The sequence below is a fragment of the Notolepis coatsorum genome, assembly GCF_963971535.1.
Source record: "Notolepis coatsorum genome assembly, chromosome: 17".
In the NCBI taxonomy this organism is placed as follows: domain Eukaryota; kingdom Metazoa; phylum Chordata; class Actinopteri; order Aulopiformes; family Paralepididae; genus Notolepis; species Notolepis coatsorum.
Window position 1 is genome coordinate 104,768,885 of NC_140181.1, and position 20,080 is coordinate 104,788,964.

At 42.4% G+C, this 20,080-nt stretch overlaps 1 long non-coding RNA gene across 1 annotated transcript; it reads left to right on the forward strand.

The window, feature by feature from the left end:
* The first annotated feature begins 12,186 nt into the window (after window positions 1-12,186).
* Window positions 12,187-19,880, forward strand: LOC311243686. Its single transcript, XR_014620667.1, has 7 exons — window positions 12,187-12,292; window positions 13,177-13,206; window positions 13,378-13,432; window positions 13,681-13,765; window positions 14,204-14,277; window positions 15,050-15,175; window positions 19,632-19,880. It is a non-coding gene; the product is annotated as an uncharacterized lncRNA (long non-coding RNA).
* The last annotated feature ends 200 nt before the right edge of the window (window positions 19,881-20,080 follow it).

Genomic DNA, 20,080 nt, shown 5'->3' on the forward strand with positions numbered 1-20,080 from the left:
TTGTGTTGAAAAGATAGGGCCATTCTTTTTTCAAAGTCCGTGTGTCTTTCTCATCTAGGACATCTCTTCTCTGGGAGGCAAACGTGTTAGTCATCAATGCTTCTATTTTCTTCTCATCTTTCTCATTTTCCTCAAACATTTTATGTAGGTCCTCTTTCATCTTCCTCTGTGATTCGTCATTTGCAGCACGCAGTTGAGGTTCTGGGTTCACACATCCATAAGACATTTTCCTTCGTGTCTTTCCCTTGTCAACACTGCTGGGAGTCATCGTTGGTGGACCTATCCTTTTGTGGTTGTCCACTCTGCATTGTAGTTGTTTTGCTAGAGCATCGTAGCCACTACCTATGACTTGATCCTCAATCACATCCTTGAATGACTTAGGATACTCTTGTACCATCTTGCGGGCAATTTCATTCAAATGTTTCTTTTGAGGATGTTTGCAGACAACCAGGATTTCTGCGGAAATCAACCTGACTATTTCTCTTCTATCCCTCGCCGTTGGCCGCTCTTCATTCTCCAATATTTTTTGTATATTCGACGGCATGATGTTCCACTGTATCTTGAAACTGAAGTGCCAGTTATTGTCCAGTGCTGCTGTTCCCTTCTCACGGCTGATGGAGCACTCATTGGTGGAGGACAATGAGGACATCGGCAGACCTGGAATACAGTAAGCCATAATTAGCACAGATATGAGAGATTGGTTGTTTTGCCTCTGAGACAATATCATTTATATTTTAAATGAAACAATGAACTATGAGGTAAAAGTTCAGAATGTCTGCTTTCAATTCATGTGTTGTTTTTTAACATACATTGAACCATTTTAGAATAGTGCCATTCTGTATGACAGGTGTTTATTTTTTTTTAAACACATTTACATAGTCAGTAAGAACAGTTTTGGGCCGACCATTTACCAATTGAATTCAACATCCCCAACAGTATACATGGTAAATGTACGCACGTTTATTTGTGATGGGGCATAGTCTTGGCGTGAACGGAGGTGACAAGGAGCTTGTAGGCGAGCAGGAGTCAAACAGCGCATCCGCATTTCTGTCTGGAGTGTTGTTGGGAAAGTCTGTAGAGGGGTCCAAAATGGTAGTGAATGATAACGTTATTTTCAAAACAGGCACAGAGGAGTATTATCATATTGTTTGGACCACCACCTCTGCAAGTACACTACTCAGTGCGACCATGGTTGGATGTTAACAGTGAAGACGGCAACAAATTGAGCCCACAATATGAAACTCACATTTGAAGCTTAAATCAGTGTATTTAAGGGGGGTAGGCTCCCAGATTTCTATGTACTTTTTATTATAATCTCTGCATTTGTCATAATGTCTCGATGGTAATCAATAGATTATGATGATAGGTGCATTCTGGTTCGGCTTCTGACGCACAACTAGGCCGTCCAATTAAACCTGCTGGTTTGAGTTTTGATTGGGTGGAGGTAAATCTTCCCCTGACCCCTTATCCATTATGGATTTTGATTTGACATCATAATTTATTGATTACCATCGAGACATGACAAATGCAGAGGTTATAACAAAAAAAAAGTACACAGTACATTTCACAGAGTAAATTCTACTCAAACTGAGTACATTTGACTCAAACTGAGTAAGATTTTACCCAAACCAGTTTGAGTAAAATGTACTCAGTTTGAGTACAATTTACTCAGTTTGAGTAAAATTTACTCTGTGAAATGTACTGTGTATATCTGGGAGCCTTCCCCCCCCCCCCCCTTAATAGGAGAACCCATTAGAACCCTAATACTTGAACTCATTCCATGTGTACCTCATTAAGGCAGCAGCTAATTATGTAATGAGCACAGTGCAATCTCCTTTCTGGTCGTAACAGACCTCTCAAGTATTGTCATTTGAAAGGAAAGTGTGCACAATGGTTTTACTTACTGCTGCTAGAAGAAAAAATGCCTGAACTGGCAGGAAAGGCTGTAGACGGGCTACTGGAATCTTCTTCCGATTCTCTGCGGTTGTAACCTAAAGATAGATACTTTATTAATCCCATTTTGTTAAACAAAAGTCAGTTTGACATACACTCTACTATATAAAAATGAAGACATGCTCAAATAGAGTGACAGTCAATGTTTCACTTACGCTTGGCATGAGCAAGTAACTTTCTGGATTCCACCGGCTTCAGTACACCTTCAAGTTCATGCGGTTGCAAAAACTGTAGATCGTCCACACTAGTCACTCCGAGGCCGTCAAGTAAATCCAGTAGTAAAGGTTGTAGTCCAGAGCCTGGAAGCACGGCATTTATGTAACTGGCCAGGTCACCCATGACTACAAAGAAAGATAAACACAGCTTGAGCCCAGATTTAGCTAAAAGCTAGCAGGTGAAAAGATGCGACAGGCTGCCTCCACATGTATCAGAGGGGACATGTGATGCAAGGCTTCGATCCTCCCTACAACCGACCAGTGGGGGGCATATGCAAGCAACAATCAGGACAGGGGAGGGAGAATTGGCACAAGAGGTAAATTGGGATGGGGAGAAAAATCACAGAAAGGGCAGAAAAAGTAGAAAAAAAAAAACAGTAATGAAAGCTGTTTAGGATGGTAGTTCAATGCTAAATAAATACGGCTGTTTTTATTGGCTCACCTGGGGTGGCATTGGCTGAGGGGCACAGCTGTTTGATGCCAGCTCCTCCTTGCAGTGTGTGGAAGTGTGTGAAGACACTGAACGCCAAACTGCTGACACCTATCCTGCCACTTTGCCTGAGTCTGTCCTCAGTGTGTGTGTGTGTGTGTGTGTGTGTGTGTGTGTATGAGAATGATTTGGATGCCTATACTACATGTTATATATGCCTCGTGCAGCAATTTAGAATTTAGAATGTATGTACCCAATCAATTATGAATCGAATCATTACTCCCAAGAATCAAGATCAAATATAACTGAGATTCCCATCCCCTCCCCAACTAATCAGCCACCCCATATATCGTCAGTAGCGAATTCAGTAAGCTACTGATCCAGAACACTGTGTTTAAGGGACAGGACTCTCATTCCACATAGACTATATGCAGCTAGTGGATAAAAGTCCAAACACTGTTCAGCATTGATGCAAACCATTTGTCTAGCTGCTTCTCCAAGGTTATAGAGGCCATACTCTGCCAGATAGGATGACGAGTGTGGTATCACCAGGAAGTACACACACTTGTTTTCCTTCATCAGAATGAGCTCAATTTGTCCAAATTCCACTGACTCTTCATTCTTAATGCATAGAAAATAGCCTTTCCTATACAGGGTACCCTTCCACTGCACTTCTGTGGACACCAACTCAGGATGTGGGAGCGAGCTTGCTTTAACCGCATCACGCACTTGGTCACTGTACAAGTCAGTGTGGTAAGGAAACATGTTTTTTACTTGCAAAGTTGCAGGAAAGAAAGAGCTGGAGTTCAGATATGACTGAAGCAGCTGATGATTGTTTGCAAGTGTCTTACACACATTTTTGAAGTTCTGTGTCCTCCTTATGCATCTTTTGAAGTATGAGTGTTTGCTCTCAAACCTCATTGTCCACAACCGTATGAGCGGACCAAGTTTCACGATCAAAGAGGGATAGTGGACGAGGTAGTGATGTTTTGGTTTGAGTTTCTCTGTGGGAAATAGTTGTTTCCTTGTTTCAAGATAATCTTGAATCTGAACATTGAGGAAACAGATTTGAGGTACAGATATCTTGGGGGCACAGACCAACTCACAAAGCTCTTTCAGCAAGATCAGTAACTGCCACACTGGATCCTTAGTATCCGACATCTTATCCCCAATAATCACTGGTAGAAGTCTCAAAAGACACCAATTCTCAGCCGCCTGACCACCAATCTTCATACCACTTATACTTACTTCACAAGGAGCAGAACCAGCATCAGAACCCACATATTTGAACTGTGCGATTCGTCGGTTCAGCTGTGTGTATGTGAACCATTTCTTCACCTTTACAAAATACCTCAAGTAAAGGGTAAGGTCATAGGCTACTACGCCTTCAAACAAGTCATGGCCTATGCATGGTGGGAGCCCTGGCTGGCATACATGGAAATACTTAAGAGAGTTGAAAACAGAGTCAAACTTGAGTCCCTTTACATGTGTTGCCTCAGAGTCCTGTAGTTGTCGCAGTGCTTCCTTGTAGGTCTCAACTGTTCTTACCGGAAACCGGTCTGTCGGGTTGTCCATTTTATTTGTAGGGACTAAGCAATACCTGCAGCAGTGACTTGCAGTACTGAAATTCTCAGTAAAGCCACCGATCGAGTGAGAGCCTAAATTGTCCCCCAGAATACATACGACTGTTGCCCGCACCACCTGGCCAGATGAAGTGACCAGTCCATGCCTCTCAAGTTCTCTAATATCTGACAGCATCCGTGCAAACAACTTTTCATGTGCAAAGTACTTAAAGTACCTCTCAGGACACAGAAGCAAAAGCTGCAAGTTGTCAACACTAGAACGATAGATGGCCTCGAAGTTGGCAAGTGTAAAGTAAACTCCTACAATTTTGTGCTTCTTCTTTGATGATCCAAGAGGGTTCACTACCTCAAATGCATCCTGGTACAAGATAAGCTTTAAGCTTATACCTGGCTCCATGAATAAGTCGTTGGACTTGAAAACAGATCCATCGCAAATATCAGTGAACACATTAGTAGAAGCAGCATTATTTTGTGGCTTCACACACTGTTGCCACACAACTGGGTCTTTTAACATGGATCGTAAAGTATCCTGAAGTGGGATATATTGTGCATAGCACTCCCTTCTATTCTCGTCTGTGCCAAGATAAATAGCCTGTGGGTGCACATATGAAAAGTTCTTTTGGAAGAACATCTTTCTTCTGTGCCCAGTGGAAAGGTGAGAGCTGCACAGCGAATGCAAATCTGCTTCTCCCAAAATACTCAAAACACTGTCAATATCAGTCTCAGACAAGTTTGTTTTAGCTCCCATTAACTTTTTGAATTCCTTCTTAGTGTACCGATGACACGCATCATTCAAACTGTCAATTTCTTCAACAATAATCTGTATTGTTGATGATGGAATGAGGCATTTAGCCTGCAGACGCATGTAAAAAAGGCATAGATTTTTTTGATACAGGGCTCTCATTTCAGTGTCATCTGGCATGTCGTCAGATGAACTTGCTACATGACTTTCATCTAAATCCCTTTGCACCTCAGCGGAATCCTGAGTAGACTGCGATTGTGTAGGGCCAGGGGTTACAAACAACTCTGTTTGATTAATATGCAACCGTGCGATATGGCTAGTGAATGATGATTTTACTTTATAGGTTTTGTCACAATTTGCAAATGGACATTTTACTGTCTCTTTTTTCAATATATGCAATTTCAGATGTGCAATGACATCCCTGAGATTAGTATATTGCTCCTGACAACTTGCGGCCTCGCATTTGAATGAACATCCTATATAATTTCTTTGTGAAGCAGAGATGGTCCTGTGGTCACGGTACATATGTTTTTTCAAAGCAGTATACTTCAGAAACTGATGTTTGCAGTCAGCCACACCACAAGGGAATTGCTTGTTTGCTTCATGTCTATGAAGTAACTGATGGTCAACATAACGTTTAAGCGATTTGAATGACAGGCCACAGGACCTACATTTACATGTATGACCAGGCATTTTTCAGAAGTTAAGTATTCCCTCAAATCTCATGTTACATCTAACAATTCCAGGAAGTTCTGTGTGTGCATGTGTATATAACCTGTCCTAAATCTGCAGATAGGCTAAATGTTGCAACTGATGAAGCGGAACTGCAATCCAAACTGTTGAGACAAAATAAGTGGAAGTGAAGCACAAATAAACTTCAAAAAAGGTTATTTCTAGTGCCGTCAGGCAATTAAAAAAATTAATCTAATTAATCGCATTTTAACCGCATAACCATTTTAGGCCTGATATTTTATATTCTATAATCATATTTCAAATTGCATGCGTCCGGATGGCAGAATTCAGTACTGTATCTACAAAACCTTCTGTTGTATTTTTGTTCAATAAACAATGTGGACTAGGCCAACAGTGACTTTCATGAAGAATGGGGAAAAAAAGTATTGAAATTGACCCAGTTTTAGCGTTTTTATCAAACATTTTGTCTGCCCAACACAATCACTGCACGTGCATATTTTAATCAATGGTTCATATGTAATCGAAATGATCGTCACAACAGGTGCAGGGCACCAGGGGGCGCTGAGAGTCACACACAGCTAGTGGCATGGCACTGATATATGCTTGCTACTACTAGCCGAATGAAAATTTATCTGTTTCACCTAACACTATTGCTCCGTGATTATAGCCACCCATCTCTAAAGCCACAACCACGTTACCATATTTGTAATAATGTAAATCATTGTGTCGTTGTACACATATTGTGTTTATAACTTAGCTAACTTAGCTAACATAGCTTAGCTTGGTAGCTATTGTGCTAACAAAATATCCCGACATCCGGCTCGCTGGCCGGCATGAACGGCCGACCCAAAATGGTTCTCTCCTCTCTGTACACCCCGTCCCCACGGGTACCCTGCCGGGGGACCATGGACGCGACAACGGCGACAATGGTGGCAGCCTGTAGGGCATAGATATCTATAATAGAATATAGATGTCTATGCTGTAGGGTGCTCGAGCCCGTAAAGGCTAGTGGTTCACGATAGCTATGAGCTAACAACGGCCGCCGCTGTTGTCGCGTCCACAAGCTCCTCCGCAGGACACCCGCGAGGACGGGGGCACACAAAGAGGAGAGAACCATAGGCTAACGTCAGTGTAGTGGTCCTGACTGTAGGCAGCAGGGACGGCGGAGCTATATACTATATAGGCTAACTGTGATGCACCTAGTGGGCCACCATTGAACTAGTACTATGACCCGGACGAGCAAGGCATTTCCTGAAGTGACGTCACGGCCGTGCTAGCTTTTAGATTCGGCTCATTAATATGCACCTGGCTGTAGTGACGTTGGCGTTTGATAAGCTTTTTTGATTCGCACGTGCATGTTATTCGTGCGTGGACCTTTTTAACTCTTTCAGAGTGGCATTTCCGGTGTCAAATGGAAAAAAATAAATAATGAAATTATATACCAATGATGTAAACTACCCATAATTGATCAGTAGGGTTTAACCTGGAGGTTGGGCTTTAATCATCTTTAGGATAGAGGGGGGTATCATGCACCCCCCGGAAATATACTTCTAACCAGTGTTTCTAGATTTGAAAGTTGTCAGAGTGTCCCATGTATCATTTATATGCAAATTAAGGACATGATTATCAAAAAACCGCAAACAAATCTGTTTAATATATCTCAGCCAATATTGCAGATAACTGAACCAATTTGGACAAGTCAATCAGGGCAAGCTTATTTGACGCATATCTCGCCTAGAAAGGCTTTCGAAATAGTGAAATGCCATTTGATGGTAGAAATTCGTTTGTTTTCACTCATAAGATGGCGGCGGTCATAAGATGGCGGCGGTCTCGTAACAATAACCTGCAAACCATCCACGTGGTACATACATGTACATAGGCGCCGCTATACTATAGGTGGCAGTGAGATCCTGCTGTAACAACCTCTGTGGAAATATTATCACATTTAAAAAAAGATAAAATCTCCTAAGTTTGAACCTTAACCTAAACAAACGTATTGCTGAAAATATACACTCTATGACTGCTGTCATATACTGCAGAGAACTCTTTCATGGCAAATAAGTAATCTGGTCTTTCCAAAGACATGCGGGACACGTGTGCACGAATACACCTTAAATGATTTTCGAATATAATGCAAAGTTTTGTTCATATTGATTCTACCAAGTGTATACTTTTTATTTCTGAATTTCCCATTCTTAATTCTTACATGTGTGCATTCATTGCTTTAGCTGCTTTGCACGAACAAACATGTACGCTAGCATATTGTTACGGTAAAATACGTGGAAATGTACATTTTAAGACAAGACGACAGTCGCAGATTTCTATTATATAATGACTATTTGAAAACAATGACTTAATATAAATGTCTTACTGGGTCGGGTCTTGCTGCTGTTCCTGTCTTTCAGGGCGGAAAAAGGTTTTTTTTTTGTGTAATGACGATTTATATAAGAACCTCCCATGCGCAGAACAGCTTGCATAGGTATCTGTGTCTTTTGCCGGTAGCTAAATGACAATGTAATTATAATGTGATTGATTGATTGATTGATTGATTGATTGATTGATTGATTGATTGATTGATTGATTGATTGATTGATTGATTGATTTAAAAGTTTATTAACAGATTGCAGAATGGGTACAGTGCAGTACAGCTCAATACATACAATTGTTAAGGGGATGCAGACCAGAGAAAGACTTCCCCCATTTTCAATTCATCATATGTACACGACTTACAGATAGACAGTACTGCTACATCTATACATTTATGACATACCAGATTTGCAAATACAGTACTGTTTGTGATACAAAAAGTGTCCAGAAAAAGAGTGTATATACATTTGATGTCGAAACTGTATACATTGGAGGAGGTTGGGTAGGTGGGGTGGGGTTGGGTGGGGTGGGGGGGGGGGGGGGCTGTACATTGGAGGTGGGGGGGGGGGGGGGTTGGGGGGGGGGGGGGGGGGGGACAACTGGGTTAGGAAATGTTTCAACTCATTCAGAACGCAGCGGCCCGCCTGATCTCAAACCTACCGAAGTCGGCCCATGTCACCCCACTTCTTAGGGACCTGCACTGGCTCCCCATTGCTGCACGAATCCGCTTCAAGGCCCTCGACCTAGCATACCGTGCGGCAAAGGGAACCGCTCCCGCCTACCTCCGATCAATGGTTTCTAACTACACACCCTCAAGACCCCTACGCTCTGCATCTTCTGGCCGCCTCAGACCTACTCCTATCCAAGCTCCGGGAGGGTCATCAAAGAGAAGTCGCCTATTCTCAGTCCTTGCCCCACAATGGTGGAATGAACTATACCCACCCCAGTTAGGACAGCCGAAACACGTCCAATCTTTCGCCGTCGACTAAAGACGCACTTCTTCAACCATTATCTGAATTAAAAAAAAATAATCTAACCCTAACTAACCGTACTGTCATGCACTTGTCCTAATAAACTAACCAGCACTCAACACTTTGATGAACATTGTTGCTCAGCTTGTGCCCTTCCTGATGGCTTGTCGTACAGAACATGTAAGTCGCTTTGGATAAAAGCGTCAGCTAAATGACTAAATGTAAATGTAAATGTAAATTTGTAGGGGCCATGTTTCGAATTGCAGTATCCCGTATAGGTGTTCTTTGAGGGTGTTTTTGAAAGTGGGTAGTGATTCACATTCCTTTACAGCTTTGGGTAGGGCGTTCCACATTGATGTGGCATAATTGCGAAACGTGTTTAGTTCATTGTTTGAGCCGAATCTGGGTTTAACATGATTTGTTGAGCTTCCTCTAGTGGTTGTGGTATTCACTGACCTTTGGGAAGTATTTTGACATGTACATGGGTACCTTAGTCGTATAGTGTATCTTGTAGACCAGGCCCATTGCAAGTTGCTGTACTCTGTCGTCTACTCTAAGCCATCCTAGGTTGTCAAAGTGGGCAGGGGTGAGGTGGGTTCTGGGGGTAAGGTCAAGTAGTAGTCTGACCAGTTTGTTTTGTGATGTTTGTAATTTAGATTTAAGCGCCTATGAGGTGCTTTGGTACCATGAGGTGCACGCATAGTCGTAGTATATTGAATGAGGGCTCCTGCCAGAGTCTTCAGGGTATTCTTGTTTCTTGAGAGGAGATCCGGTACAAGAATCTAGTTCGTTGGTTGACTTTTTTTATTACATTGGATGCCATTTTGTCACAGGAAAGATTTGCCTCTAGGATGGAACCCAGGTAGGTAATTTCATCTTTCCTTGTGACAATATTGTCACCCATGCACTGCAACTGAGAAGCCGTCGGTCTTGCTGAGTTTGTTATTTGAACCGAAGAGAATGGACTCTGTTTTGCCCATGTGTAATGATAGTTTGTTATCAGCGAGCCATATGCAGATTTTGCCTATATAGTTCCGAGCTGAGGGTTTTTTCAACCTGCAACTTGTTCTTGTCAGAGACCAGCATGGCTGAGTCGTCCGCAAACAGGAACAAGTTGCAGTCACAGGCTGACGACATGTCATTTGCATAAATTAGGAAGAGTAGCGGTCCTAGTATGCTTCCCTGTGGAACACCACAGCTCACTGTGAGGGGGGGGGATAGAGTATACCGTTTACCTCTACCATCTGTTCTCTCCCCTCCAGGTAGGATTGCATCCAGCTCACTGATAAGCTATCAAAATCAATTGCTTTTAGCTTGTCAATCAGAATGGAGTGATTGACAGTATCGAAGGCCTTTTGTAGGTCCAGCATGACCATGCCGCAGTATTTGCCCGCGTCCACCTCTTGTTTGATGTGGTCGTTCAAATAGAGGAGGCATGTGTCAGGGAGCAGCTAGATATATAGCTTAGCACAAGGGCTGGAAGCAGTAGGGAGCAGCTAGCTATATAGCTTAGCACAAGGGCTGGAAGCAGTATAGGGACCAGCTAGCCTGCTTAGCACAAGGGCTGGAAGCAGTAGGGAGCAGCTAGCTATAGCTTAGCACAAGTTTCAAGTTTAGTTTCTTTAATAGTTGTCATACAGAAGTACAGAATACTTTTGTACAAAATGCTTCTTACTGTTGCGCTCCAGAGACTGTGCATGACAAGGTAAGTATGAAATAAAAACATAGTAAAAATTAGAAGTAAAAAAAGAGGTCACAGTGTTCAGTTTAGACATATGTACAATGTTCGTAGACGTAGTTACCATACAATATACAATACTGTGCAGTGTACTAATATACAATACTATATAGTGCAAGGCATAAATGGACGAGGTGCAGTTTAGGTACAATTCACAGTAGGTGTACGAGTTGTAGTGCAAATCCTTTATCAATAAATATAAAGTGTAAGTGTGTTTGTGTGATCTAAAGTGTGGAGAGTGGGTGCTGCAGTGTGTTGTTGTTTGAGTGAGTGTGTGCGTGTGGGTGTGTGTGCTGGAAGCAGTATAGGGACCAGCTAGCATATAGCTTAGCACAAGGGCTGGAAGCAGTAGGGAGCAGCTAGCTATAGCTTAGCACAAGGGCTGGAAGCAGTATAGGGACCAGCTAGCTATAGCTTAGCACAAGGGCTGGAAGCAGTATAGGGACCAGCTAGCCTATAGCTTAGCACAAGGGCTGGAAGCAGTAGGGAGCAGCTAGCTATAGCTTAGCACAAGGGCTGGAAGCAGTATAGGGACCAGCTAGCCTATAGCTTAGCACAAGGGCTGGAAGCAGTAGGGAGCAGCTAGCTATATAGCTTAGCACAAGGGCTGGAAGCAGTATAGGGACCAGCTAGCTATAGCTTAGCACAAGGGCTGGAAGCAAGCAACTATAGCCTATAGTTTAGCACAAGGACTGGAAGTAGGGAGCAGCTAGCGCTCTGTAAAAAAATTAACTCTGACGCACAGAGATGAAATTGATGAAATTGAATTGGGTGATGGTGTTGGAGGTCTGACCCCCCACCCTGACCGCCTGGGGTCTTTCACTCAGAAAGTCCAGTACCCAGGCGCTCAGGGCGGAGCTCGGACCCAGCTCGATCAGCTTGTCCACCAGTCTGGTGATGGGGACTATGGTGTTGAACGCTGAGCTGTATGAACAACAGTCTCACATAGCCCCCCTTCTGACGGTCAAGGTGAGAGAGGGTGCTGTGCAGTACCTGGGAGACCGCGTCGTCAGTGGACCTGTTTGAACTGTATGCAAATTGCATAGGGTCCATATCACTGGGGAGGGAGGCACAAATGTGGTCCTTGACCAGCCTCTCGAAACATTTCATGACCACAGAGGTGAGTGCCACCGGTCTGTAGTAATAACTGTGAATTGAACTTGCATTGCTGCACTATAGTCCATCCGTTGCAAGTCAACGCCCCCCCCCCCCTCCATCCATTAACTCAACTGGACTGTCACTGTAATATTTATGTACAGTTGTACAGTGTCCCCCACCCACCCCTCCTACCCAACCCCCCCACCCACCCAACCACCTCCAATGTACAGTCAGATTGGTTATTTTTGGTTGAGGTTGAAAAAGCTATGTTGATTCAATATTTAATTACAGATACCATTTCAACATTTGAAAAACTGTCGTTGAATCAATTTAGTAGATTCCCCCTCCCCTCCTCCCCCTCCCCTCCCCTTCGAGAGGGTATAGTCCTAAGCAACTCGCGAGACCTAGAAGATCTCACGGGACTTGAGGTATTCAAACACTTTGGCGCGATGGATGGTGTCTTCACTGACTGCTTGACAAATAGTCTGAGCCAAACTCCTTGGTAAGTCATTGACAATATTATGTATTATGCCATTCACATACCATAATCTTGCTGTCATCGTTTGACTACATGCTACTTTGTGAATTATTACCGTGGTGGCAACTAGTAGGCTAGAACGAAGCTTGTTAGCATTATTAGCTAACATGCTAGATGGTACTTAACTGGTAAGTGAGTTCTTATGGGAATAGTATGATTCTGTTCAGATACCATCACCGGGCTGTTATCGTTTGACTAAATGTTATCTCTGTGCCGTGGCAAATAGTTTGGAGCTTGTTTGAGCAAATAGTGATGCATATTATTATAGCTACTAACGTTAGCTAGCTATCATGCTAGCTAACGTTATTCTGCCATTTTGTTTCGTGATTAAAATGTACGTTTTTAATAGTTACATAAGCATTGTTGTAACTAGTGTTAACAAATACTTTATTATAGTTCAATTGTGTTAAACTTGGGACACAGCCATGGCTCTATTTTATTTCGTTTTGTATGTGAGGCATTTTAGCTTGCAGTTGTTGTGTTGCATTGTGGGTCTTCAGCACAAAGTAATCCCTTGCTGAGGGTAAGATGGTTTTCTGTCTGCTCAGACTCAGAATACTTAATTAACATGATCTGTGCTTCATAAAAAAACAGATATTATTTATCTGGTTTTGGTTATTTTGCACAGTAAATACTTATTCAGGCCTACCTGCAATTCAGAATTTAATCCAGCAGGGCGGCAGTGATGTTCATTCTGCCTTTTGTTATATATAAAAAATGGGGCTTTGAAAGACTGACATATTTGAACTTCTAGCTCCTGCTACTCTAAACATATATATATATAATATACACAGTCTTGATAAATTGCATACAAGGTTTTTTGAATATTTTGATCGTCTTCTTTTTAGAATTCGCTGGCAATCATCGCCGCTATCAAGGTGAGTTAACTAACACATTCTCAAATCATGTTTTGTTTTTACCACCAGACATGCGCTAGGTATATGGAGCTAGGTACACTTGCTACTGTAGGTTATATGGTGCTCATTGATAACTACTTTGATGGTGCTTATTTTTTCCTTATTTTGTTAATTATGTTGCTCTTTCTCTAGGAATGCCAATGTATAACTCCAGCCCCTATTACCACACTGCCATTGATTCAGCTCAGTAAGTATTATCTTTCAATTCAATATTGTCTGTCTCTCTCACCCCACTTCAAACTTCACACCTTTATCTGTGTTTTCATCTCTGTCTTTCTGTCTCTCTCACCTCGACCCCCTCCACTTCACACAACACCTACATTGCCAAAGCCTTTGTCATTTGATGACACAGCAGTGCTATGTCTGTCTCTCCCTCTATCTCCGTCTCCCTCTCTCACTGGCATAACATTTTTATTGTCGTATTCAATATTTCAGAGATTCTTCGCCAGAGGAACTTGAAGCCATTCCTGAATTACCACCAGAGACCAGCAGTTGCACGCAGGCAGAGACTGCCTGTAGCGTGAGTTGAATTTTATACACAAGTTCACTGGTGTTTATTCTTATATAAAACGTCTCTAAAGACGTATGTTTACCTTTGCATTGATTGGCGGATTTTTGACTGAAGACATTGGATCTTTCCTGCTCTCCCATCCAAGTCCCAGGTTGTAATGACGTAATCATGACACTTAGTTGATTTTGAGTAGACAATTACTCGTTGCATCTGGGCTCATAGTCATAGCCATATAGGAATGACCGCTACACCGTCGCGCCAATAGCGGCCGAGGGAGGGAGAGTTAAGCGATTTCTTTGTCATTCAGACAGATTCTCCTATCTGCACCTATCTGACACGTATAGCCACTGATGGTGGAGAAGTGCTGTCCAATTAGCCATTTTGGGGAAATTCAGGCATAAAATAATATTCTGTTGTGTGTCACTGTCAAACAATCCAATATTTCAGAGATTCTTCGCCAGTTGCGGGAAGTATGTCACCACCTGAAGACGCAGACCACCACCTGAAGCCCATGTAGAATTGTGAGTTGAATTTTATACATGATAGATCAGTGGTTCTCAAACTTTTTACACCAAGTACCACCTGAGAATGTAGCTGGCTCTCCAAGTACCACCATATGACCGGTGTTAAAATACAGTCTATTCAGCTATGCACAGTTCACGCAGGAGGCAAATGTATTCCTAATACCATTATTTATTGTTAACTTTTGTCAGACACAGCCACAATGTACAAAGGGATAGCACTAGAACTAGCAAACGCGTCCACACAACTCATACAATGCAAGGGCATTGAGAACATAATAACTAACATTCTCACATAGCAAGTGAGAAAATTAAGAACAACTGTATTTCAGCAAATGTACTTAATCTCTATCTCTCTCTCTCTCTCTCTCTCTCTCTCTCTCTCTCTCTCTCTCTCTCTCTCTCACACAGCAAGCAATTGTCCATCATTCTCTCTCTCTCTCTCTCTCTCTCACACACACGCACACACACACACACACACACACACACACACACACAATTATTTTGTTACAAAAACTTAATTTCCTGCATTCTGGTGCAGGACTTTTTGAAATTTGACCCTTTAAATGCCAGTTTGTGTGATGGCATCACAAATTATTGTTAAAATAAACACACAAAGTAAAATATGTTCAATAGGATAGGAGCCCCGCATTTAGTGATCTAGGAGGCAAGTATTTTGTAATAAGATCAGATAGATAGAGCAATCACAAAATAAAGAAATGAGGCTCATCGTGCTCGCAAGCCACTGTCTAAAGTCTAATTGTGTTCTCAGAGGGATGACACTGGTGATCTACACCTCTACCAGAGGCCAGCAGCCAGAGGGGGACCCTGCTGACCACAAGGCCATCTGAATCATCCTATGCTGAATTGACATGGATGGCATCTCCCTTAAGCTGATGTGAGTATAACTTCCATGTACAAACACAAACACACCCACTCTATCTATATCTCTCTTCTAGGACATGTCATCATCATCAAACCTTTATTTAATTCTTGGGAGAACAGTAGGGTTGTAAAAAAAAGTGTAAACATCTTCAAATCATTATTAACACATCCACGCTGTAAAGGGTTATTGCCCGCCATGCTTTGACCGCCAGATCTCGCAAGTAGGGTCGAGCTGCAGACTCGGAGCCTCGGTCCAGATTGGAACTTCCGCTCGGAGCCTCGGTCCAGATTGGAACTTCCGCCCTGCCACAGGACTATTACTCCTGTGACAGGGCAATGCGCTGATTGGCGGAAAGTACGGAAGTATCTCGAAGTACGTCTGACGTATCTCGAATTACGTCTGACGTTTCTCTACGTTAGCGAACATTAAACGTTGTATTCATAAAATAATATAAATTCAGCAGCATGGGGAGGGCCGGGGGGAGGGGAGGTACAGGTAGTAGAAGACATAGAGGTACAGGTCACATAATTATAGTACAGTGGAGAAGTAAAAATAGAATAAAAAGGCAGTGGAAACAATATACAATATTATTAACTCTAATAATAACACGCCTCGCGGGCTCATTATAATACGAGAGCCGTGGGTCTGCATTGTATAGAGCGGATCCCCCGGCCGTATTCAAGCGCTGGAGCGCTTTGCGATGGATCAAACTGTATTAATATAGTAGTAATAATAGTAGTTGGCTAGTTGCGCGCTTCTGGCCACCTCCCGCAGTGCGCGCATACACACATACTGTCTGTAGCCTATACAGTACGTGCAAAATTAGTTGTCAAGAGCCAATCGCACAGGTTGCCTCATCTCATCTGGCTCTGCAAATAGATCTAGAGTCTGAATATCATATATAGCCTTCTGATGATCTCTCTCTCTCTCTCTCTCTCTCTCTCTCGTCTCAAATCCATTCTGAGAACGGAATGCAGTGCCCGCGACGAGGGTCTTGATTGATTGATTGATTGATTGATTGATTGATTGATTGAAAATTGTATTAACCAGATCATGCTGGACCTACAAAACAGTACAGTACTGTTTCTCATTCCTGTACTGTTGTTTATACTCTGCTCCTGTGTTGTAACCCAACCCCCTCCAATGTACAGTAAATGACCAAGTATGGTTTTGTCAATATTCCAATGTACAGTTTTGCTTGTACAGTTGCACAGTGTCCCCCACCCACCCACCCCTCCTACCCGACCCCCCCCCCCCCAAGGCGAAAGTCTTTCTCTGGTCTGCATCCCCTTAACAATTGTGTGTATTGAGCTGTACTGTACTGTACCCATTCTGCAATCTGTTAATAAAATGTTCAATCAAGAATGGAGTGATTGACAGTGTCAAAGGCCTTTTGTAGGTCCAGCATGATCTGTTAATACAATTTTCAATCAATCAATCAATCAATCAATCAATCAAGACCCGCGTCGCAGGCACTGCATTCCGTTCTCAGAATGGATTTGAGAGAGATCATCAGCAGGCTATATATGATATTCAGACTCTAGATCTATTTGCAGAGCCAGATGAGATGAGGCAACCTGTGCGATTGGCTCTTGACAACTAATTTTGCACGTACTGTATAGGCTACAGACAGTATGTGTGTATGCGCGCACTGCGGGAGGTGGCCAGAAGCGCGCAACTAGCCAACTACTATTATTACTACTATATTAATACAGTTTTATCCATGGCAAAGCGCTCCAGCGCTTGAATACGGCCGGGGGATCCGCTCTATACAATGCAGACCCACGGCTCTCGTATTATAATGAGCCTGCGAGGCGTGTTATTATTAGAGTTAATAATATTGTATATTGTTTCCACTGCCTTTTTATTCTATTTTTACTTCTCCACTGTACTATAATTATGTGACCTGTACCTCTATGTCTTCTACTACCTGTACCTCCCCTCCCCCCGGCCCTCCCCATGCTGCTGAATTTATATTATTTTATGAATACAACGTTTAATGTTCGCTAACGTAGAGAAACGTCAGACATAATTCGAGATACGTCAGACGTACTTCGAGATACTTCCGTACTTTCCGCCAATCAGCGCATTGCCCTGTCACAGGAGTAATAGTCCTGTGGCAGGGCGGAAGTTCCAATCTGGACCGAGGCTCCGAGTCTGCAGCTGGACCCTATTGGATCTCGCTGTACAGCGTTATTGAGATCAATATTGAATTTTTTCGCCATGGCATTCAAAATTCATATATACACCCATGGCCGCCTAGTTATAGTTGAAAGTGGGGGTGCAAGATTCTTTTTTATTCTTTTTTTTTATTTAATTTTTTTTACATTTAATGAACACCTGTATGTGCAATTTCCTGCAATATAGAGCCTTCAATCTTGACCAAAATAAAGCTGCTCTTTTCACTATAAAACTCAGTTTATATTGCAGTATGATAGCTATAATAATAATAACTTCACTGCGAGGGCTCTTTTAGCTAACGCTAGCTAGGCACGTATGATAGCCAATTACTATTATAATAATAATAATAATAATAACTTTCCCATCCTCCCAAAGCCCCTCCGGCCCCGTTCACATCCGCAGCGGCAGTACCAACAACAACAACAATTAATTGACGCTATCAATAGCCCCAGTGAGCGCGGCGGCTGGCTGAATGAATGAATGAAAACTTTATTTAACAGATTGCAGAATGGGTACAATACAGTACGGTTCAATACACACAATTGTTAAGGTGATGCAGACCAGAGAAAGACGTTTGTCTTGTTTACATCAGGGTCCATAGCCCCTTTCGTGACTGTGCTGCACCGAGTGAATCCACAGTCACTTGCTCCTCAATGGGAAACCAACCTAGATTTACCCTGAAGGACTGGTTCTGGCCGAACCGTTCGTTATACAAGTATCACAGAGACATTACAAATGTGCTCACAGTTGCACGAGGGTTTCGGACAGAGATACGGGATGGTGCGCAGGCGCTGTGATCACCCAACGGCGGAAATAATGCCGCTTTGAGCAGTTTATAAAAAAATATTAAAAATATTTATTAGCAACGCCGAGCTTTCAAACCATCCCGTATCTCTGTCCGAACATATACAGAAATAAATACAGTAAAAACATACATGACATCATGACATTTATGGCATAGGGACATACATGACATACAGGTATATACTGTAGTACTGTTACATTTGTGACATATACGATATGCAAATAATATACAGTACTGTTACCCAGAGATCCTAACAGAAAATATTATATATATATGATGGGGATGAGACTGTACATTAGGAGGAGGGGGGGGGGGGGGTGGACATTTACGGTGGCCAGTTTCGAATTGCAGTCTCCCGTAGGTGCTCTTTAAGAGCGGTTTTGAATGTGGGCAGGGGTAAAGTGGGTTTTAGGAGTGAGGTTAAGCAGTAGTCTGACCAGTTTGTTTTGTGATGTTTGTAATCTTGTTTTTAGTGCCTTTGAGGTGCTTTGGTACCATGAGGTGCAGGCATAGTCGTAGTACCCTTGAATGAGTACTGAGAGTACCCATGATTTTTGCCATTTTGTTATCGTGAAATTGGTATTAAATTTAATTCTGATTGGCATTAAAAAGTCTTAAAGCCTTAAATCTGACTGGGCTAAACCCTGGTTATTTTCAGCCCAATTTATTCATTTCACTGCAAACCATCTGATCAATATATCACCCATACTACATAAAGCATTTACTGACGATCACGTAATTATAAACGCCGCCCCCCCCCCCCTTTCCTCCGTGCATGATGACGCATAACGTATACGATCATATACAGTTGAATTTTTTAATATAGCGTGTCTAGGGAATAAACGGCAATCGATGCATTTAGGTCTATAACTCACGTTCTAGGAATTACTACAGGAAATGATAAAACATACTTATATTCTAGAAGGTATTTTTGTATGAATGAAAAAGTATAACGTTCCTACATCCTGAACAATAGATAATCGATGTTGAATGCAGGCATTAAAGTGTTCCGTCTCAAGACGGATTTCCGTCAATTTGATTGGGGAGATCCGTCAATTTGATTCGCAGTCTAACGGAATTGACTACCTGGTATAATATGATTTGTAGATGCATACAGATTGAAACAAAATTGAGCCAATCAGAGGCGCCAAATATCATGAAAAGGGAATTTTTTCTACCGAGGCGGCGCCAAGCAGTCATCACTCAGGGACTCGAGTGGTTGCAGCTGGAGGCTATTGGGCGAGTGACATTTGCGAGGTCTGTCCGCCACATGGCAGGGTAACAAAATAGTTGTGTCCCCTGCTGTGGTTGTGAGTATAGTATACGTTTATTAGCTTAACTCCGTAGCAACATCACACAGGTGTATCTGTAGACAGTCTCCTCCCCACCGTATATATCTTTTTTCCTACCACCCACCCCCTCCTAATGTACAGTCCCGGACTTTCCAGTGAATCATAGTGTCCTTTTTTTTCATTTTCCCAGATGCACCATGCACCAAGGATCCAGCTGATTACTGCCAATCTGGAGGATTGTTCCTTATCTGCTCTTCACTTGTGCCACTGATTCATTGACCTTTTGTGGTGTGGTATGTTTTGATTTTTACTTAGTAATACACTGTATAGTTGGGATTCTGAATTAAACAGTATAATGTTCACATATATTATGGAGCCCCCAGGGGTCGGGAGAATATTGTGGAAAACAATATAAAACTGAAATGGTAAAGCTAAAAAACTGTAGACCTGACCACAACCCCCTCGGTTCAACAGCACAATATGTTGCTTTCTCCGCTTTTAAAAGTTGAAATCATCTGATGACATTGAAGGGATAGTTCAGAATTGTGGACATAAAGTTTAATTTACTACTTGGCCATTATGTTATGTTCAATGGACTGCACTTATATAGCAATAGCGCTTTTATCCAAAGCGCGTATG